The sequence below is a fragment of the Lycorma delicatula genome, chromosome 3, assembly GCF_047948215.1.
Source record: "Lycorma delicatula isolate Av1 chromosome 3, ASM4794821v1, whole genome shotgun sequence".
In the NCBI taxonomy this organism is placed as follows: domain Eukaryota; kingdom Metazoa; phylum Arthropoda; class Insecta; order Hemiptera; family Fulgoridae; genus Lycorma; species Lycorma delicatula.
In genome coordinates, this window is record NC_134457.1 from 194942953 (window position 1) to 194967981 (window position 25029).

The window sequence follows — 25029 nt, forward strand, 5'->3', positions numbered from 1 at the left end:
TAGAACGAGAAGTTTAAATGTTTAATTAGTAAAACGTAATATTTTTGAGTAGCCTGTCTTTGGTTTATGAATTTCGGAGAAAACTAATAATGTTGAACATTATTTAAGATTAACTTAATTCTTTTATCCTTGCGTTCATTAAGTCAACTTGGCAAATGCGCTCGAGGTCTTGGAAAACGTGCGGTAGTATTTGTAAGTGAATTTTTGTACGTTAAGTTTGTTATAATTCTAGTTTTTATCGATAAACACTAATTATTTTACTTTTAATCGTGTTTTTCTGTTTCTTTTACAGGGCAAAAAGAATCGCCGTTATCAAATGCCAAGGAAATTCTCTGCTATGGACTATTCGGATTATATGTTCTTATGCTTCGTTTAATATACATAATTGCATTTATAACACTGACATTTTTTCATTAGATTCGGTTAGGTTTAAAGGGGTGAGGTCACAAGTTAGGGTCAGGTCACAGGTCGGGGTCAGGTCAAACCGGTGACCCGAAAATTTGACCTGACCCCATTGGAGCGTAAATTACGGTTTTCGGATAGACGAAAGATTTTATAAAAGTTTCCGAGGCCGTGCGGTCGCAAGGGGTGGTGGTTTAGTCGGTAGGGCGCAGGAATACATACGCACAGTCTGTAACAGCTTGCGGAACCTGTTAGCGAGCCCGACACTGCTTTGGCGCCCGTAAATGGGGTTCCCCACCTCTATAAAAAAAAAAAAAATGCATGATAGGTAGACTACATAAATCAAACATAAAAACGGGTTTTTTACCATGATTTATTGAATTTCATCCCAGATTCCTTAAAAACTACTCCAGATTTTTGAGGAGGACGTCGCAAGAGGTCTGAGTAAAAAAGATAAGGTAGAAAATGTAGAAGAAGAATGGGAGAATGTTAAAAAGAAAACTCTTAAATCAGCAGAAGTGAACTTAGGCAGAACAAAGAGAACCGGTAGGAAAACCTTGGGTTTCAGACGATATATTGCAGCTGATGGATGAACGTAGAAAATATAAGAATGCTAGTGATGAAGAAAGTAAAACAAACTATCAACAATTAAGAAATACTAAAACAGGAAGTGCAAACTAGCAAAAGAAGAGTGGATTAAAGAAAAGTGTTCAAAAGTGGAAAGAGAAATGATCATTTGTAAAATAAACGGAGCATGCAGGAAAGTTAAGAATTTTGTGGTACATAAATTAAAATCTAATAATGTGTTAAACAAATATGGTAAATTGATTTATAATACGAAATGAAAGATCAATAGGTGGGTAGAATATATTGAAGAGTTATACAGAGGAAATGAATTAGAAAGGGGTGTTATATAGGAAAAAGAGGAGAAAAGTCGGGAGAAACAATACTAAGATCTGAAGTTAAGAGAGCATTAAAAGATTTGATTGGCAGAAAGACTCCTGGAATAAACGGAATACCTGCAGAATTACTGTACAGTGAAGGTAAGGAAGCGATAGGTAGATTATATAAACTGGTGTAGAAATAATGTAGATGGATCACTGAATATAAAAGTAGGAATAGAATAGATTATGGAGGTAGAAGAATTTTAATATTGGGGAAAAATATAGTTAAAAGAAGAGACAGAGTTGTAGGTCACATATTAAGGCATCCTTGAATAGTCGCTTTAATATTGGAGGGACAGGTAGAAAGGAAAAGTTTTGCAGGCAGGCAACGTTTGGAATATGTAAAACAAATTGTTAGGGATGTAGGATGTAGGGGGTATACTGAAATGAAACTACTAGCACTAGATAGGGAATCTTTCGTATAAATCCATACGAACGAAAACAAGTAATTGTGCTGTATCACTTATATCTGTCGATTCACGATTCATCACACTGAAGGGAAAAACAAGAACATCTATTAATATAATTATGTAACTGCTCTCTTACACTCCCACTCATCCTTACAATTCGTCGCATCACTGTGTTTCGAGACAATTGTAGATATTTAACTGTAGCAAAAATTTCACTCTTGTTCCTAAAATCGTTAAAAAGTGAATCTGACATTTCCAAAAAAATTTCCTTTACAAATTCACCGTCGGAAAATGGCTTACATTTTTTTGTTAAGAGATAGCTTACTTTGAATGATGCAGTAGTTACTGCTTGTGACTTCAACCTTTGGCTTTTTAAAAACGCTTTGTTGATTTGTTATTAATTGAGTTTTAAGATCCCTAACTTTATGTTTTCTCAGTTCAAAATTTGGTGGATAATCTGTTTGATACCTGTTATGTAAAGCTAAAAAATGTCTCTCCAGATTATCCTTTTTAGCAATGGCTACCGAGGTAAGGCATATTAAACAACATTTATCATTCACCATTGCAAAATAGTAATCGAGTTCCCATTCTTCATTAAAGTGATAAGTTTTCGATTTTTTCCGTTTACTACTCATGTCCATGAGTATACTGGAATGCAAAGAAATATGAAAAGTTAAAGAATAAATATTAAATTAAATATTTTCCTAGAAAATTCAAAAACTCATGAACTGCGGCAATTATCGCCGTTACATTGAGAGAAATATAACAATACTGCATATTACGATTGGGGACAGCAATACAAGTATATTAAAATCTAATACAGATATATGCAAGTTTACAAGAAGTATGTTAAAGTTACAATATATTTATTACGGTTTGCAATACTGACTTCTTAATTTAAATAGAATTATTGTTATTCCTAATATATTTGTAATACTGTCCCTTATTTTTCTCTCAGTGTAATGACCGCAGTTTAGATATCTGTTGCCGAGAATGCTCACTTATCAAGTAAATAGATAGGTAAGAAAAACAATTTAATTTAAAACAAAGAAAAGGTACTTACATTTTAAACAGAAGAAAAATTGAAACTCAACGTGGTCACCACGATAAATAATATTGATTAATAATAATACTGTTAATACAAAAGAAAAGAAGCTACCGTATGACACTACCAAATATTCAAGCTAACCGACAGTGTTCTTCGATGAGTCGAGTCGTAACTGTTGCGTACGGTGACAAGTGTAACACATAAGTCAAAATGTATTGTGCTGGATAGGCGGAGATCAGTGTCAGGCTGTCAGAATTCTAGGAATTTAAAACCTTGGCAAATTCCCAGAATGCATTAAACTATTGCTAGAAGGTTTTGTCTTCTACAATCGCTTCAGAGTCCATGGTTCACGGAATTCCACCCCAGACATTGCGAGCGATCGACGATCGACCAAAATTGGCCTCGCGATCGACTTGTTGGCCACACCTGATATAGAGTATAATATTAACGCGCGAGAAGTAGCAAAGACAAGAAATGTAGACATGACAACTATTATGAAAACTGCGATTTCAATGACAAACTCTTTAATTTAATCGGCTGAAAGAGCCGGATGGGTAAAAGGTAACAATAAAATTGATATGGATGATGATAATTTTTTATGCATACCATTATCAGTGTTGATTGGATTTGCTGAGGATTATAAAAAAGTAATCATAAACAATAGACAAGAAGAATTAGTATTGAAGCGTAGTCGTAGTAACGACAAAAACGTGACACAGTTCCAGATCATAAATCTAAAATAGAATTAACAGAACTCGTATGGGTCGTACCATACTTAAAGCGGCGTCTGAATATCAATTGGAATTGGTTAAATTGAGGAACAAAAATAAAGAGGTGCATAAGATGTTTACGAATTGGGAACTTTATGAAAATTCAGGAATTCCTCAAACAAAATCATATGGAACGTGACATCATCATCACAATTAAGTAAACCATGATATGTTATTGTAGGTTTTCAAACCGATAGGAAAGATAACGCTATGAAAGACGCGTCAGAATTTGATTCCTGTGACGTGAAAAATATTGAATAATAAATGAAGATAGATAACTATGAAGATTTACAGGGGAATCGTATGAAGATGTTTAATACGTTTGTCCAGTTTCAAAAATCATATTATAAAAATGTTGTCTCACCGTATACATTTTCAGATTACAAAAATAAATATCCTTTATATGTGATTGTTCGCGACAAAATGAATCTGTAAAAATAGGCGTTATTGATTTGAAAATTAAAGTTGAAACCGAAGAGGCTTTGAAGCCCAACACAAATACCGTCTAGTAATATATGAGAATATAGTTAGTTGCTTACTCTCCTTTTAACTGGCGAAGTGAAAAAAATACCAAGCGATTCATAGGTCGAACATGTAGGCGCAGTACTGATAATTTTTATATTAAGGATGAATATATTTAAGTTTTTTGTTTCTGTACATATATGAAATTAATGTAATCACGTATTCTCCGTTGACGGGCGCTGTGGTAAAGCAACAGTAACGGTCAAAAGTCGCAGATATTTTTTTACTTTTTGTTGTTAATTATCGACAGTGACGTCATCAGTTGTATAGCGCACAGCTGTATACTATACGGGGAATTCAATGACGTCATCAGCAGTATACATTTAATGCTATGAATGGAGCATCTCAGACACGTTTTACTTTGAATTTTTCAGTAAATCAACTACATAAATATAAAAAATAGCGTATCTCGAGAACGGTGGCACCTAAACGCATGGGGGTGGGGCCTATCGTTCCGGGGATCGCAAAGTACCCTTTTGGTTAAGCCTTTCAAAATCACGTTAAAAATTTCCTAGGACGCACAGTTTTCGAGATGACCCTTTTTATATTAATGGTGTGATAAGAAAACTTAATAAAGAACCAATAATGATTTTGAAGTTTACCGTAAATAATGTTCGATTATATAACACCCACATCGTTTAAAGTAATGATGACCTACATCATCATCATGAATTTAAAATTAATCATGGTGTTTGCAGTTAAAACATTTGTTTTACTATGAATTTTTCAGTAAATTAAGTATTTCAACATGAAAGAAGCCGCTTTAATGCATTGAATAAACCCGTTAAAAGAGATCCTTGGGTTCTGCTGCAATTTTGGGGCCATCTCAAACTCGTGTTTTGCAGTAAATCCACTCTTTCAGTGTGAAAATTGTGGAAACACATCCTCGGGTTCTGCCACAAATTGGTTGTCAGGAGTCAAAGGTCGAATTGCAGCAGAACCCAAGGTTTCTATACCTGTTGCAACTGTGTTTGCAGCGATCAGGTTTCAAGTTGCTCACTCTGTACTTCATTGCTTTTTTTTTTTAATAAGCCCTTAAGAGGCAATGTGAATCAGTATATAATAATCATTTTTTTAGTTTATTCTGTTTGGATGTTTGGCTTAGCATTCTTTGATTTTCTATGACTGTAGTTGTTTATGTTGTTCAGACCACTTTCTGTTTTTTTCTAGAAAACCTTTATAATTTTGAATATGTTTACTAAAGGAATCTGTATCATTAATCATTTCATCTGTAATTTTTAATTCTGCAATTTTTTTATCTTCTTTCACCCACGCAGAACTGTTTTTTTTTGTTTATTCATTTTATCAAAAATTTGTTTTATCGGTCTATCATTGCCCATTCTGAAAGCGTGTCCATAAAACCATAAGTGTTATTTCCTAATTTTGTTTAAAAAACTTTGTATTCTGGAATGTACTTCTTCGTTTGATTAATTTCTTGCTTCAAATTTCTCATTTAATTTTGGGTTATATATCTTTTTAGCAATTTTTCTTCCTGTCTTGTGCAATCTTTCAGCAAACCCTGTTTCTGTTACATTTAAGTGTTTCTGATGTATATAAAGCTTCTGAAAGGATCACTGTTTGATAATGTCTTTTCATAACATTCCAAGATAATGACTTCCTATTATAGGTATTAGTTAGATGGAAGACTAGATTCATCTCTTCGATTTTTGTGTTAATTGCTATTTCATCATAAAGAGGTATCCATTCCCTTTAAAGTGTTAACAGTTTTTATTGTTTTTACTCACTCTATTTTTTTTTTTTTTTAATATCCAAATGTAAAATAAAACAAATGCAAAAATACATACAATAACTGCATTTCAGTTAAGCGGGTTTAAAAAAAAATATAAGACTTTCTTCAGTGAATTCGTTTATTTAATACACTTCCAACAAATTTTTACTCCGTAACATCAAGCATCCTTCAAAATATTATTAACAATGATTTATGTATTGATGTATATACACAGGATATAATCAATTTAGAACTATTTGTACATGTTAGCAAATACAGCAACTGAATTTAAATACATATTGAATACTTTGATAAAAATGCAAATAGAACTAGAATCCATTCTGAGTAAATCTTAAATATATAATTTTTAAACAATAATCATGTCTGTTGGTTGAATAATTTCATTTAAAAAATGTGTACGTGTAAATGGAAAATACTAACTTATTATATTTTAGAATAAAAATTGGTTTTATTCATATAGTTATAATTGATTGACAGTATCTAAATCATTATTTTTCTTTTTTTCTACCGATCCATAATAAGATAAATATGATGTTATTCTGCTTATTACTGTAGTAGTAAACACTAACTGTGAAATTATATAATAAAAATGTCACATAAAATAATTTAATGTATTGAAATTAAATAAAGAAATGATTAAATTCTCAACAAATTAATGAAAATATAATGTACTAACTAAATTCATTTAATTTTATTAAAAAAAACTTCAATTATCATCAGAATAGTTTGGAAAAAATGATAACAGAAGCATAACTCCCAGTTTTTGTACTTAAGGAAAGATGTTAAGCAAAAAAACAATACTACATAAAACAGCAAGTTCATCTATTTTTGCAGGAATAGCATTTTTGTAATGCGTGTATTATTAAACTGCAGTCACATTTATTATTATAAATTATTGATATTTAGGCCTACTTAATTTCTACAGGAGAATACTTATGCTTTATTTATTGCATCCTTAATTGGTAAATTTTAACAATATTTATTGTGAGGTTATAAATGTTCCATAACATTTCTAAATACTTCTTAATGTTCAAAGAGATGAAAAATACCACAAATTATATTGAATTTTTTTTGTATAACATTGGCAATCATACTTTAATAGGCTACTTCAAATCTGTGGTTAACAATTTTATGTTTATGATTTACTGATTATAATTAGAAGGTGTCATGAGATAAGACTACATTAATAATAAGAATTCTTATCTCTTGATTTGAAACGCTCTCATTTTAAAGCTAACACTATCACACTTCTAGGAATGTTTACAAAATAAACAAAGCTAATAAATGGCTGGCTGTTGACACTCACTGTTATCAAACACAAATTACAAACTGCCAAGAGTCTAAAAGATTATGTAGTGTAAAAAAAAAGTGCCTTGGTAGATTAAAATGACCAGAACAACCTCCAAATCCTTGATATTCCAAATTGATTGAAATAAAGGTCATTATGAATAGACTGGAAAGTCCACATTGTTATGGGCGCGAATTGTAAACAATTGTACAAACGGATTTGACATTGATAATATCTGAAAATGTGTTGCTACATTAGGTTGCAGAATTATTTATTCGATTATAAAATGTAAACCAATAGTTGGAAAAATTCTGTAATCTACATCCATTCATATTTGTCACTGTTATAGAAGCAATGTGCCGATAATCTATCGTACAATAAATTAAACAAATTGTTTTTTATTTTTTAATTTTGAATCAAAGTATTGATTTGTACAAAGATCAAGAATGTACTTACTAAATTCAAAATAAAAACTGGATGGCAGCTTCCTTTCCTCCTCACAAAAGCATTCACATTAAAATATAATAAGTATTAACTGTTTGTTAATAAGTAATATTATATCCAAACAAAATGTTTACAGCAAACCTAATGTACTGACTGATGAATTTAAATCAGTTATTCTCAAGTTATTAATAAGCTAAATGTATCAAAATAAAAATAAATTGTACCATTAGATCATAAAAACATTTAAATTGAGGAATTACAATTAAAATGCAAAATATTATGATACAAAGTATTTTTTGGCTTGTCTCCAGTGAATTAAGTAAATTAAGGTATAAATTTAATATGTAAACCAATGCAGAACAAATATAAATAAATAAATAAAATAAATATTTCATTATTCTTTATGGTGAAACAGCATTTATTAAAAAGAAAATATTAAAATTACAAGTGATTTCAGAATACTTTCATAAGGCTGTAACAGCAGACAGATGAGCAATAAGATAATAATAAATTGTTATATAAGCTAAAAAATAAAATACAACCATTTAGTAAAAACACTACTCTGATAGTAAGAATTCTTTACAATGGGTCGACCCATAGCTTCAAATTTTCAAATAAAGCTTCAAATTTTATAATAAAAAAAAAATCGCTTTTACTTCTCTAAAAAAATTAAATAATTCAATTTTCATTTAATACTTATTATGATGGGAAAAATTAACACAAATAACAATAACAAAAAATAATTTTAAGAAACTATATGGTGATTGCTTTATTAAAATTTACATCGAGTATATGCCACTAGAATTCATAAAATAAATGTTCTTTATTTGCAAAATATATAAAAAGAATGATATATATATAATCTGTTGCATGTCACCTTATATTTATGTCTGATATTTGTTTACATACAACAAACCTTCTACAATACCACTCGTTTTGCGTATAGCGATATTAAAATATCACTGAAATTAGATTTGTACAAGACAAGATTTGTTGGTGTACAAGAGCTGTTCTTTGAGTGTGTATATATCTTTGGTTGTTTACAATGACTTTACAAAAACTTTAAATATTACACACAGTATAATACTACTGTACTGTCCAAGTATAATATTAACAGTGATTTTAATTTAACATTTTTGAAATACTAATCCCTATAAGAGTACGAATAATTGGACAAAATGTAAATCATTAACAGTTTAAAAAAAGAGGAAGTGACTGGGATCAAGAAGAATGAAAATTTAATTTTAAAATAAACCACAGAAAGATTTAAAATTGGGAAATCTACTTTAAGATTTCTTTAACCTGTCTAGTATAAGCTTCATTAGATGCACAAAAATCACTTATATAGTACAAGATCCGGCAGCTGATTTTTGCAGATATCTGTTTTTTTAATGAAACTCTATTTAAATGAATGATTAATGATAATTTAATACATTACTGCCGGGTTGCCTAGCAAAAATCAGCCGCAATTACCTTAATTGAATTTATTGTAATTAATTTATTTTAATGAATTGCAACTATATTTTTTTAAAGTGAATTAAACGTCATTTGAAAGAAACTGATGTGAAGAATGTAAAAAAAAAATGATTGCCAGCTCTCAGTTGGCTGCAACATCCAAGTTGCCAGGTGTAAACAGGTATGTTATTGTTAATTATTTATGCTCATGTTTTTAAAAAAAAATTGTTTACTAAATTGAAGTTTAATTCTTTCTGTACACAATAACACATGGTTGCCTGTAAGAAAATGGGCGCTAGTAGTGGCTGCCATTATTTGAACTAATTACTTTCAGTCTGGATGAGTGTGAATGAAAGAAAAGGAATGCGCATGCTGCTTCAATTCGAATAGACATTGACAATCAATTTTAGACTTAAATTTTTTTTTCCTGTTTTCATTATTTATTATGTAGTTAGTTCAAATAATGGCAACCACTACTTGCGGCCATTTTTTTACAGGCAACCATGTGTTATCGTGTACAAAAGAAAATTAAACTTCAATTTCGTATATAATTTTTTTTTAAAAACCCGATGAACATAAATAATTAACAATAAACAACTTACCTGTTTACACCTGGAAACTTGGAGGTTTCGGCTGACAGAGCTGACAACCATTTTTTTTACATCCTTCACATAATTTTCTTTCAATTCTCTTAAAAAAATATAGTTGCAATTCATTAAAATAAATTAATTACAATATATTTAATTAAAGGTAGTTTTAGCTAATTTTTGCTAGGTAACCTGGCAGTAATGCATTAAATTATCACTAATCATTCATTTAAATAGTTTCATTAAAAGAACAGATACCTGCAGAAATCAGCTACTGGATTTTAAACTATTACCAACAATTGAATTCGATGTATTCAAGCACTTTCAGAATTAAATTCCAACTCTCATATTCGTCCTATTTATAATGTTAATTAAAACTTCACATGTACAATTATAAGAAAATTGTTATATTTGCATAAAACGTAACAGTTGGTTGTCATATGTTTTAAAATTATGTCAACGTAAACATCCTGACAATTTGGTGGTCTAAACTGTTATTCATCTGATGTGAGCATTATGAAAAATGGTTTTCATTGTACAAATTGACTAGACATTACAGTGATAATTAATCAGGATAACAATTATGCTGTCAAAGATAGTAAAGGAGTGATAATTCTTCATGTGGAAAATTAAGACTGCAAAAGCAACCATTACACGTCTGTATATTTTTATGACGCAGTTATGAGATTTGCTGGAAAAACAAGAAATAATTCAAGAAAAGAGAGTATTAACATTCTACACATATTATATAATTAACACTATTGAATATATTACTTGTGTAGCAGATGCTTAATACTTTATGTGTAATAAAAGTTCCTAGTGAGAGAGAATAATTCTGATAAAGTATTAATATTTTTACTTCAAAATGTTCAGCAATATTTTATGAAAATGGGTGAATATTATATGTCTAAAAATTCTGCTAACCATTTTGTTTACCAGAAAAAATGCGTACAAGAGTCAAGCAAGAAAAAATTACAATTCTTCTTTGGATAGCTAGAAATAATTTTAAATGGCTAGAGCCAAAATTTAAGAGAATTTCAAGGTTATGCTCTTCCTTTTCACATTTTTTTATCATTTATGAGATGAGGTGGCCAATTTAGTGATGGATGGTGTATAGCAGGCATAACACCTAATACTAGATGGGAAGAAAGTAAAAGAAAATTACTATTATTAAAGTAACTGTGCGTTCAAAGTGAGTGAATTATTATTAAGAAGTTTTCTATATTAACTTTTATTAATCGCATACCATAAATTTGCAGACTTAAAAATTTCTTCACTATTACTAAGGAATTAGCTTTGGAACTAAATAAAAAATTATTTGTTTTATTATATGCGGAACTGTTTAATGCAGTAACAAATCAAATTTTTTTAATTCTCGATTAATTTTTCACATAAATTCCAAGGCTTATTTTGAATAATTTTTTCTTCAATCTCATCCTGAAATTTTTATCATTCTCACATAAAATTGTTATGATATAGTTAAAAAGTTCATTTAAAGTGAGTATGTCTTTGTTTCATAAAAAACTGGTAATTTTTAATTAAGTATTAAATTAAACCTTTACTGGAAAAAAAAGGAAAACAACTAAATCTCTGAATTTACAGTGGGACACCGAATATCTGAATAGTGATTTTTAGCACGATTTTATCAAAAATGACATTTTTGATAAAATAGTTGGGTAACAAATTTTAAGATCTGATTTTGTTACTAGCAAATTTTAAACACTTAATTTTTTAAAACGTATTACTGTATCTGTTTTTTATTATTACATTGTACATATGTTCTGAATATCTTTTTAATTTTGCTGAAATACATCTATTTTTTCTTTTTATTAATGTGACACCTGTTAAACATTAAATTACATGTCCAGTACATATGAAAACCTTTTTTAATTTTTCAATTAACTAGATTTCTGATCATCTGTATTCAGCCTTGCAAAGATCAATCTGGATAATCATCAATTTTCTTATTTCATAAGTTCTGATTTTTATATAACAGTATGATCTGGATGGTTCAGAAGCCAATCAGTGTAAGTAAAATAAAATCCAAAATTGACTTATAAATTACATTGTGATGAAAAATATGTATTCTTTCAGAGGCACATCCTGACCCCCATAGGGGAAGACACCCTATGTTCCTAGCTCTAATGGGCTATACTGGAGATTGTCTTCGAAACCACTGCTTTTGACATATTCCACCTTTTGGAATAGCCTCAGCCAGGATGGGAATGCCACAAGTGGCATTCCCATCTGTGTACCACTATTTAATGAACTCAAAACAAAACACATCTTACTGAGTTTTAAGTAAGACTGAAAGGACTTAACTAAAAAAAGGAACTGAACTATCTTCCTGTAGAAGGTAAAAGTGAGTTCAACACACAACATGAAACATAAAAATATTACATGGAACAATAACAACACAGTAAAACTGAAACAAAACATAATAAATAAAATAAAACATCAACAAAAACAGAATACAAAAGAAATCCAAGCAGGACTTTAGATCCCCTCAGCAATCCTTTCCTTTGCTAAGTACACTATAAAACTCTCCACTATTGTCCATTCGCCCTGGCTCCTCCAGTTTACACAAAGATCCAATGCTAATCCGCTAAGATCAAGCTGACAGATGGTCTCCATGTGCATTAACTCGTACTTCGAGCACTTATAAAGAACGTGGTAGGTGTCATACAATTACCCATACTGAGGACATGTCCCAGAATCTACCAGGCTGAATTTCTGCAGTCTGTTCCTAAAAGCACCATGGCCAGAAAGAAATTCTGTCACATATTTATTAGGCTGCACCCAAGAGGTGTCCCACCAACCAAAATTTGGAAAGAGATCATGCATATAATGCCCACCCTCTGTCTCATCCTATCTAGCCTGCCACAAGGCACTGCCATGTTGTTAAATCTCTTAAACTTTATTCAAAGTCAACTCACCAGACTTCTTAGCAACACACTGCTGCTTCTCAAACGCAATCAAGTCACCAAGACTGCCTCCCATGAAATAGTATGATAACCACCAGTTATCGTTAACAATATTAGGCATTGAGCCCTTAATATTATATCCCAAAAACTTTTGTATTTTAACCTATCTGCCCAAACAGGCGCCGCATAGAGCATAATAGTCTCACACATGCCTTTATACAGGTGCTCATGGTATTAAAGTTAAGACCCCAATCAGGACTGACCACACATCAAATACCGAAGAAGGCATTGCAGGCCTTCTCCATGATGTATTGAAGGTGCTTCTTAAATTGCAGTTTCCCATCAAGAAACCCTAAGGTACTTTTGAACCTGAACAACTTTATACACTGGCCTGCCACCGAAACATCGACTCACTGTCAAACAGCCTTTTAGGAGCATCATCGTGGTCTTTTACACGCTAAACATCATCTTGCCACAGCTCAAGCACCTCACAATTCAATGGTTGCATTTTAATAAAGGGTAGTCAAATAAAATTCATTTAAATATACTTTAGATGAAGAAATGCCATTTTTTATGGTCCTCAAGAAGTTACACAGAGTTGATAAACCTCTTCAGTTGTCAACTATACCGAAACAGAAATTATACAATGACATAAGGCCTACTCAGAGCCTTATGAGATTTGTTAAGTTCATTCCTCCAACGTACCATCAATATTATTGTTCAGTTAAAGTCAATTCTGAACACTCTAATTCTCGGGTAAGTACTTGCAGAAATACTGATTCAATGCCAAATGAAGCAACAAGTAGTAATGATGATGACAGTGACTACACTGATTAAAATCATTTCATAATTATTACTGTTTAATGAATTTATTAAACTTTTTTAATGTAATCCTACAAGAAAGAAATCTTATAATATATTATTTAATATTATGAACCATTTTATTCTCTTATAACCTATTTAGACTATTTTTTTAAAATTATTATATTTTTTAAATTGTTATTACATTTATTAAATATTACTACTATTACTTAATATAATCATTATAAAATTAAATAATTTTCAAGTAGGTACTCATTATAACACAAGAGGTAAAAAAAATATATTTAAAATCAAAAAACTTTCAGTGGACAGAACAAGTCAGTCACATTTTTTTAAATTTGTTGTCGGTTTAATGATTTTTTTGATTTGATTTAGTTAGTGTAAGATTATAAATACGATTCTATTATATTTTCTCTTTGTACTTATGTAAAGTTTGTAAAATTAGGTTTATTAATGAATATCATATGGCAATTCTAATAAAACTATAACTATTTCATTTTTCCTAATTGTTGACTTACACTGATTGACCTCTGAACCATCCATTTAAGGGACCTCAACTGTTCAAAAGCAAAAAGTAATCTAAAAGTAATTGCCTGACCTCAGATGTAACTTTGCTTACAGTAACTGATGATGATCATATATGTCTTTTGCAGCATATGCCAAAAAAATTGAGTGATACAAACAGTATAATGGTGGCAGAGGAACACATATCAATACACGTCAAAGGCTACATGTAAACTTACGCTACTGCTGTGGTCATTAAAACAAATAATAATAATAATACAGCAGAAACTTTCTGAACTACAAATCTTTTTTCTTATAGGTTTCACTTCTTTTTGAAATGGTATTAAATAAAATACAAAATTTGGTTAGACATAACTTTTACGATTTTTAATTTTTTGTCTTTTGTTGATATTACTCATACAATTTAGTTCATACCTCAAGCAATTGATAATTATTATCCTTATGACTCTCTTATTTTTCAATTTATTAACTTTTATTTTATAAAAAATAACATATATTAAAATTATCAAACCAGGTAAAAATGAACAAAAATCTAGCTCTGTGTTAAAAGACTCTTTAAAGTACAATTAAAAATATTAATAATGTAGGCTATTCAAAAAATAGCTCTAAAGCTTCTTGTCTGATAAAAGTTTAGAAACTATTAACACACTAATAAAAACTCATTTAGAGTAATAAAAGAAAGTTTCTCAAGCAGACGGGCTGAAACATAAAAAGTTGGGAAACGTTATAAAACTTCTATTTTAGGAGTGGTATGAGGTGATACTGCCTAGCCATCTGATAAGGAATGAGAATAAGAATAAAATTAAACCTAAAACAAGTTTTTCAGAACATTTTCAGTGACACTGCACCTGTGAAAGTAGGATATATTCCCCATCCTTCACCAATGATAATAAATCAGCAGAATTCATAAATGCATAAGCTACTAAAACAAATTCTATAGGTAAACTGTTCTACAGTTGTAATAAAACTCAGGCCAATACACAAAAATATATAATTTTACAAGAGTTTAGTAATTTTGGACTTAAAACCACTCCAAAACACCATGAAATATAAAAAGAATATAACATGAATTATAACCATGAATATAACAATAATTTCTTAACAGCCAAGACAGTAAAATGATTACTACTAGGAGTGTGAAGATGAACATTTATTTACAATAAAAGAACATTAACTTCTAAAAACTCATAAAAAGAGTTATCTAATTTAAATCAATTCAGTACCTTAAACTGTACATATGTAAATGTTGAATTAAATGGTAATTTGACTTTTTAGGCTATATAGAACTCTGATTTTGTTTTCTCAGCGTTGAACCAATTTTTCAGGGAAACAATATGAGTTATGTTTTTTTTTTAGAACTGAGATAAGAGCATTACAAATTGGCTATTGTCACATCTCATGTCTTGTATAATATACAGTTGGCAGCCCAAACTGTACATGTACTATGCCATGGTACAACATTTATTCCTAAAATATATAAAAACTGATTACTAAAATAATATTAATTAGATCTTACTGAATCAATATGTTAAATAATTTTTCTAAGGTCCTTACTTTGTTTATAGAAAATATTACGTGTTTAGAGTATTCTAAAAATACTATTAATTTATTTTACACATAAATACAATATTTCATGTAAATTATGAATATATATATAAGATTAAACAACAGATAATAAGACCATACAGTATAATCAAATAATAAAGTAATGGACTTTAATTTTATTTCAAACTATTTTTAGTAACAGTACACATTGTATAATATAATAAATTATTTTTATACTTTCAATAACATCATTTACATCTAATTTATAATCTGTTTATTTGTTTTTCAGTTATAAAACATAAATATTCTATAGTTCAATAATATAATTATAAAATATACTCCAAATATTATTCACTTAATTATCTTGTCACATTTGAAATAAGGTAATGGAGAAATATTTATGAGCTGCAACACTACTCATCTATTCTCTAACTGATGTGCTTATCAATATTTTTACTTTTATAAGTCGCTCAACAATTTGATTTAAAATAAATTGACATACACCATATATTTTCAATAAATTAATAACTTCTTTCAAAAATAATTTCAATAGAAAAATAATCCTATAAGTAAATATAACATTCATTAAACCATGTTTACTAATACTAATTTTAAGTATAATTATTTTTAATTTATTAATGAATGATGCAAAAAGGCAAGGTTATTATTCTCTTTTTTATAATATAAAAACATTAGTAAAGATATAATCAATCTTTTTATTCATTTTATTAAACATGTAATCGATTTTATCAGACTCCCAGATTAAAGGCGTGACATATCCACATGCAAATGTCTTCTGGCTATAGACAGCCTGATTATCTATGTAAATGTTACTGTTAAATATACAAGTATATCAGTCAATTAAATAGATCAATCACTAGTAGAAAAATAAATAAATTAATGTAGAAACAACGATCACAAATTCCCAACTTTTCTGAAATCAATCTATCTACCAGTCTTAGCGTTCTATTCTTAAAATATTATTAAATTATATAATAAAAATTCAAATGCAATGTAAAAATGGTGGACTTCAGAATAATGAAGAATTGATTATGTCCTAGAATTATTTACATTAGTAATGAAACATTTAAATAAGCTCTGGATTGGCCAGTGTACAGAAACAAAATCAGAATTTAAGTAAGTAATAAAAATATATTTGGAATTTAAAAGGCTATAACAACAACATGATAAAAGCAACATGGAAATTATAATGCATTCAGATTATATCTTAATAAAAATAAATTCTTATGTACGATCAACAGATTAGGTGTTTTACAATGTTTTGTTAAGTTTCATCATGTAGGAGTAATCAAGACCGATCTATTTGTTGTAACCAATAATAAAACTTGAGAATCAATATCCAGAATGATAGAGAAAAACATCCTTTTGAATATGTTTACTTTAGGAATTACATGTATGTATTCTGTATGTATGTATGTACCTTTACTAATACATTCATAATCAGAAAAAAGGAATCATTTATTTTTCTGCACCATTCATACATACATATATATATTATTATAATTATTTTAATAAATACATGCTTATAAAAAAACAAGGAACTGGTTTTAACAATGTCATTAACTGTAATTTTTCTACTTAATATTTGGTTATACTAAAACCATTGTACAATAATTGATAGCAGCAGATAAATCGATTTTTCAATGTATTAAATTTTAATTAGTACTAATATTGTATATATTGTATATTTATCTTATCCTAGTCAATGGTATTGCTTTACAATTCTAATAAGAGAAATCAAGAGCGATGAAAAAAAAAATCATCAAATATTACTTTACATCAGTTTTTATACACTTTTAAAATAAATTGAAATATATTTATGGTAAGAGAGTAAGGTAAGAAATATAAGATAATTCTTAATGAGTATCAACACTTTGTAAATTACGTAGGGAATGTACAGATTAGAAAATATTTTACAGTAATTAATATTACTACAAAATAGTATTCCAAAATATTATCAGAAAAAATTATTCTGAGGAATAATATTCTCAGTAATGAAAGTAAATCTATTGATTTATTAACTTTGTTTATACTTGTGAATTCACACAAATGTAGAAACAGATATAACATAAGTACAATTAGTAAATCCACATAAAAAATATATCTTCCTATTTTAATATCATACGGCATTATTTCACTTAGTAATGTTACTAGTGAGTCTTGTTTACTAACATAGCAGTTGTCTATTTTCTGCTAATGGCTAATGTTCTACATTAAAATTTTGAATACAAAAATAAATTGGACTTCAATAATGATGACACTTCACACTGCTAGCGAACGAAATAATTTTGAATGTGGTATTATATCATTCAATCACTAAAAATATAAAAACTAAAACTGTTAAAATGTAGCAGTGTCATAAAATTAAGTTAAACAATTATAGATGCAAGTGCTGAAGGTCGTTTATTTGGTACAACTTACTTCAAATTCCTGTATCTAATTAGGAAACACTGATTTGACTTTAAAATCAATCTCCTCAAACAAGTAAATTCTAGCTATTGCATTATTTTCATAACATTCTAAAATCTTACTTGAATACTGCATAAAATTATATTATTTTAATTTTGTAAAAGTATTTAATTATTATGACTTACATAATAGTAATGTACTTATCAGTTAAGCACTGATTTCATTAAGTTTCTGTCAGACTCTGTCTAACATAATTTTATAAGTAATACTAGACCAAATAATGAAAAACTTTAAACTGAATAAATTAACATAAAAAATCTATTTGTATACTTACAGCAGAGCTAATAATAATTTTGTAACAAAAATATTCTATGTAAACAATGTTTTAGTAAACATACTGTAAATAAAAAAATGAACAGCTGTGATGTTTACATTCACCAAATTAAGATTACTGCCGCCCTCCATGGCGCGAGTGGTAGCGTCTCGGCCTTTCATCTGGAGGTCCCAGGTTTGAATCCCAGTCAGGCATGGCATGGCATTTTCACAGGTTACAGGACATTCATCTCATCCTCTGAAGCAATACCAAACACGGTGGTACCGATGGTTAATAAAAAAAAATTATTGCAGCTGTAAAACTGAGTTTTGGTTTATTAACTTTCAATAAGAGGATTACTGAAAATGATTTTAAGTTTCCATATTAGATTAAAAAAAAAAATAATTAATGTATGTAATTAAAAAATATCAATACAATATCGATATCATTAAACTTGATGTACTACTGTGTCTTAATAGCAAAAATTAAGTAATTATTAACTTTTTAGATAAAATATACAATAATACAATAGCTATTTAAATATCTTAAATCCTATGGCATAAATAAAATAAAAAAATCACTGTACAGAAAATAGTAAATATAAACCTGTAAATGTTTGCATAATCAAGAAAAATTACAATTCCAACATACTGATGACAAAAAGAAAAACATAAATTAAAACCCAAAGCTGTATTTAATATATATATATATATATATATAAACATCCTATCTAAAGTAATTATAATTAGCCTATACATTTAAATTTTATTTTTATAAATTAATATTAATAATCAATAAATTAGAAATAAAATCTAAAATAAAATGGTTTATTTCCATTCCTAAATTGTCATTAAAAAGTTAATTCAAATTTTATATAAACTAACTTCAAAATTACATTAAAAAAAAATGAATGAATGAAATCTATAGAAGGTATTTTAATGTTTAATAAATTATATCACATATATTAAATTCTACAAGAACTACTTCCTCAATGTCATAATAAGATTAAGCAAAATTGATAAAACCACAAATTATAAGAGATTACGAATAACATATCAATTAAAAGGAGAGAAAATAAAAAATTAATTCACCAAACAAAATATTTATTATAATCTACACAGATATTGGTTGTGTAATTTATCAGTGACCAAAATAAGTGTTTCTTACAATTAGCAGTAATTATTTTACAATTAAGGAAGATTAAATATTTGCATTTATGAAATAAGTTTTTTATTTATTTATGATACAGTTCTGAGAAGTCTAGTTTCATAAAATACTGTTTATGAAAATTAAATTCAAGTTGAACACAACCAACCAATACTCAATTGATAAAATTTGTTTACAGAAAATTGAAATAATTGTTAATATTTATCACTAGAGATAAATTAAATGTGATTATAATTGTAAGCAAATTCTATGAGATCATCTCCGGCTCCTTACATTTTTACTGATAATGAGTCTGATTACAGTGCAAGTTTGAAATAAAAATTATCAATATTACTGGTAGTCAGCACATCCCATTATAAATATTTTGGATTATGGATATAGCTAAATTCATATGAGAGAAAAATCACATTACTCCAGAATCCATTAGAAAAAAGTTAGTACTTATACATTAGTATACTTAAAACATTTATGGTAAATTTTACAAATTGGTAAAAATTAATTCAACTAGTTTTTACTAATGCAATTTTTTAATTGTTGCTTTAGAGGTGAACATTTGTTATATTGATTGTACTGAAAAACCCTTATCTTTTTGTTTTATTTGTGTAGTAATAACTTTTACTTTGTTCCTCACTTTTCTTCATAAGCTTCATATGGTAGGGTTGCTATTGTGTCTCAGTTACTGTAAGACTTGTCAGGTTATCAACTATTTGTCTATGACGTTCAACAGACAGTTTAAAAGTAACTTGCAGTATATATAAAATAAACGTTATATATACAAAAACAGAATAAGCATGTCTCACTTAAATATATTACTTTATAATTATCAATAAATGTTTAAATTGAGGAATTGCGTATAGCCTGATGATTTTTAACTTGAATATTAAATGAACACTGGTGATGTGTACAGTCTTAAGAGTAATTTCAGTACATACTGTATATGTTAATCAACAAATCTTGAGTTGTGGTTTCTGGATAAAGAAATTTGCACACATTCATTCATTCTATTTTCATAGCTATATTTAGGTGATGTAAGGTATTCAAAAATTACTTGGAAATGTGATACACCAAACCTGACAATGATCTTATATCAATGAAGGTTACACTGTTATAATAATATTTTTAGCATATTGAGATTTAAGACTTATGAGTGGAGGGCTGTTCAGTTACAAGTGCAACATAGGAAATTAAAAAGATAGTTATAGACGACTTAGTGCTACAGCAACCTTCATAGAAAGAAAATTAATACAAAAACACACACACACACATGTGCAAAGATAGAAGGGAGAACATGAAAGTGAACAAGAAAAAAAGAGAGAGTTGGTTCTCATACAACTAACAATTTTTTTGAAGTAGGGATTGTTCTGAATAATTTTGATCCAAGTAATCAAAAGATATTTTGTTTTCTATTACGTAAATTAATTTACTTAACAATCCAAGCTTTAAGTTTTTTTTAACATACAGAAATAAATAAATATAAATCTAGTTTATTCAGAAAAAATAAAAAGTAACTTTTAAACATCCAAAAAAATTTAGAACTGAAATCAGCTTATTAAAAATTTGGTTTCTGAAATGTTTTCAAGAATATTTTCTGTTTACTTGTTTAATCGTACATGTTTAGTCATGTTCTATGAGTACATTCAACAAACAAATATTGCTAATAAATAATGTATGAAAAAACGACAAATCATGGAAAGCACGGAAATAATGTGTAACAAGTAGAAATTCCGGAACAATTTATGAGAAAAATAGTTAATAAAATATAAAGAAAATTCAATAAAATTTAATTCATTATAGAATGATCATAAAATCATAAACTGTAAAACAGCAGCTCTTTTACTCAAAGACGAATGCTTAAAAAATGTTCATTGTGTGTGTATTTCCCTCCAAAGATTCAGTTCTCTCATTGTGATTTCTCACTTATAATCACAAGTAACTGATGATACACTTTTATCCCACTCTTGAAAATACAAAAAAAATTATGTAATTTAATTTTTCTCCCACTAGATAAGGCATATCAGTTTTTCAACATTTTTTCACGCATTCATAAAAAAATTCCAATAAAACAAATTAAAAATATAAATAAAACTTTGTAACTTTTTTATAACTTACTTGTAACTAGTTATAAGAGACTTTATAACCAACAAATTTTAACTTATTAAGTTAAAAGTTAACTATGGAATGTGAGTTACTTCAAAACACATCATCAAACATGCATGAAAAAAACTATTAAATAACTGAAACTGATAATGTAAAAAGAAAGAACAAAAACTGAACAAGATATATATGAATAAACAGATTAAAACAATAATTGTAACCACAAAAAATTACCTCAGAGAAATTTAAGATTAATAAAAAAAAAAATCATTGAAAAGTCAACTCCCATTTGGCTGCAATAATGAATATAACAACTATTATGGATGATCTGCAAAAATTAGAAAAAATCTTCTACAAAAGTTGCAATTAGATAGTTAACAATTTAATTTAAAATAAAGAAAATAAATAATGATTATAAAATGAAAAACAGTTTAAATTATTGAAGTACACAGACTTCAAATGATAACCTAAAATATCACCCTGTGTGGTGTTGATGATTAATTTCTTATAATTTCACAACAAATATAAGTACAATTTTTTTTATTATTTAATGGCTGAAAACAGTTATTCTCTTGAATGAATAACCTCCAAAGTAGAAGACATTTTTATTTTGTTATTATGAGCTCAGATGTTACTGCATGTATATTTCATTGAGGAAAATAAAATTGAAAGGGTCCCTCTATAAAGGTTGCACCAAAAAATTTTCATAAAGCGATGTTTCAGTGTAAAAATGTTACTTATACTCTTTTAAAAATAGTGGTGCCATCTTGTAGTAGATTTTATGAATAATTTTGATTTTTCTAGGTTTTGAAATTTATGGTCAGTGAAGAAAGGTTTCATATGCAGTCAAGATGGCTGACCAGGCAATAATGTCTCTTACTTCTCAGTGGCAGCAAGTGAAAAATAAAATATTAAAAGACAGTAGAAAGGGTTATACAGGCTCCAAAAATGTTGTTAAATCTGGCAAACAGTTTCCAAATAAGGTGAGTCTAAAAACATTACTTATGCGTAGGTTTTTTATGCAGGGTTTTTTTATATTCATTTTCACCTGTTTTACTATAATTTATATGATGTAGTTTTAATTATAACCTAATTTTTATATGAAAATAAGATGTTCTTTAAGATTAAGTTTATTTATTGTAACTTATGAGTATTAACAACTATGGCTATTTAACTTGTTTTTCATGGCACAAATTAAGCATAAAATACAGCTGCCAACGTGTTGAGAATCTGCTTCCTGATTCATTTAGATTCAAATGATTTAATATTAAAAATCAAATGTTAGGCAACAGCTGTAACAATTTATTTTTTTAATTTGTCAAAGAACTAATTTTGTATTCAAATTCAGTCATAATTATCTTTAGTTTGATGCATCACATTGCTTCCTTATCATTGTAATGAATAAGATAACAATAAAATCATAAAACTTTATGAACTTATTCACGACTCCCACATATTTTCTGTATGAGAAATTTTTAATTCAGGTTGTAATTTTTTTTTTTTGCGTTAGAATTCATCTATGACTGTGCAGAGCTAAATCAAAACTGGGAGAAGAAGATGAATCTTTTCAATTGGTTCTATAAGGACAGCTACAATTAGCAACAGCATTTCCTTGCAACAATGCGCTTTTTTGCAATTGTGTTGCTGGAACAAAGTGCTTTCGGCACGAAAGTGTTGAAAACGAGGATCACTGGAGATTGCATCTTCTATCTTTTGCTTCATTCAAAATAATTTTGAAATATTGGGTCTTCATCAAGAGACAAAAGTAATACTTTTCTGACAGGTGTGTGTAGGCCAGAACAACAACTGGAGGATGGTTGTATTGTGTCACTGCCTAGTAGCGTTAAGATACTTCACAGAAGTTAACAAAAAATTTCTGTTGACAAGCCAAAGCTTTCTGTCTTGTGACCATTATTTTGCCATTATTGAAAGGTGCAAGAATACAATTTTTGCCATTATTGAAAGGTGCTTTTTATACACCTTAGGACATAATTTATATGATCCAAGGCTGCAAAAACATCAAATCCCTTCAAAGTTTTAAAAATGGAAGGGCAGTTTTTGGATATGACACTTATTGAGAGCTCTCTCTCTCTCTCTCTCTCTCTCTCTCTATATATATATATAAACACCCTGATGTCAAGATACGTGAAGCTAGGTGGATTCAGTCCACTTGTGATGAGTCAACTGTGATTAGGGTACAGACAAGTCACACCAGAATTCAAAACTGGTCAGTGTATGCTGCAGTGAAAAAGCCTAGAGGGAAAGCACCTGAGCATTTCTGTGTACTGAGCAGCTAACTCTGTGGATCTGCAAAACCTTTATCCTGGAGGAAAAGTGCCAGTAAATCTAGTAAAAATGACAGATCTTCTTAGGGTTTTATATTACCTGCCTTCGAACTTTTTATGGTTCATTAGTGTGATACAGAAGAAAATGAACAATAAAAAGAAAAATATAAATAAAAGACTATTTGATAAAGTTTCTTTTTTCAGTAAACTTTATTTTATTTAAAATTTTTTTTATTAAAAAAGTTTATAGAAGCACTGTGAAATATATATTTTATTACATTCCACGTTACAGCCTATTACATGTTCTGTAAAGGATGATACTAATGCATTATTACTTTTTAAGTTCTTACACTAATTAATATAGAAAAATTACATATGTGCATTTGTAATGTTTTTAGTCCAAAAAAATTCTTAATTACCTAATAATGACACCATTTAAATAAATAAAATAAAAAAACAGAAAAAATTACAGAAAATGAAATATTAGCTACAAAATAATTATGAAAACAAATTAAAATTATAAATTTAGACAAAGAAAAGGCATGAAATGTTTTTCTCACTTCCTGAAAAAAATTAATTTTGTTGTAACCATTTCAGAGGGATTTCTTCAATTGATGAAACGATGAACAAAAAAATACAACTCCCTTTCCAGGTTAGAACTTGAGACCACTTATCTAGAAGCCAACAGAGGTAACTAGTGAAGTCTTTGATGCTATACTGACTGGACAAGTGCAAAAAAGTGTAATAAGTGTTGTGCGCCTGCACATATTCTCTCTATTGTCCAGATGATAAAAGGAATTTTAAGACAAAATAGTGTACTTATACATCATTAAAAAAATATCAAGAATGTAATTTTGGTAATTTCTTTTTTGTTATTTTAATTTCTATTTTAATAGAAATTAATATTTTAATTTCTTCTTACTGCTATGGACATCAGAAGCGAATGTATTTTAAATATGAATTATATTAACTAATATTTTTAGTTAAGATGTATAAATAACTAAATTTTCATAAGAATTCAATCAATCAACAAGAATCTACTGTTTTAATTAAACATATGGTATTTTTTTTTTTTTTTGTAAATTTGTTACTATTCAATAAAAAACAACAGTAATTACAATGTATGTAAGTAATCACACAACACAATTTTAAAAAGATTACATATACTTGTTTACCTTCAATTTAGAACTAATTAATAGCAAAAACTACGAAAAAATTCTCTATGTATGACTAAAATTTTATTAATTTCATTCTAAAATCACAACTTCAAAAATAGATACACATAAATTATTAAAGGAATACTG

At 28.4% G+C, this 25029-nt stretch overlaps 1 protein-coding gene across 2 annotated transcripts in view; it reads right to left on the reverse strand.

The window, feature by feature from the left end:
- Window positions 1-17285: 17285 nt before the first annotated feature.
- aux (cyclin-G-associated kinase) overlaps window positions 17286-25029 on the reverse strand; it is a 116358-nt gene continuing 108614 nt past the window's right edge. The window contains exon 26 of one of the 2 annotated variants that reach the window (XM_075361276.1): window positions 17286-18437. The gene's annotated coding sequence lies outside the window, so the exon portion shown is untranslated. Of the gene's footprint in view, window positions 18438-21922; window positions 24447-25029 lie in introns of those variants that run through there. The other variant, XM_075361277.1, reaches the window with a different exon arrangement.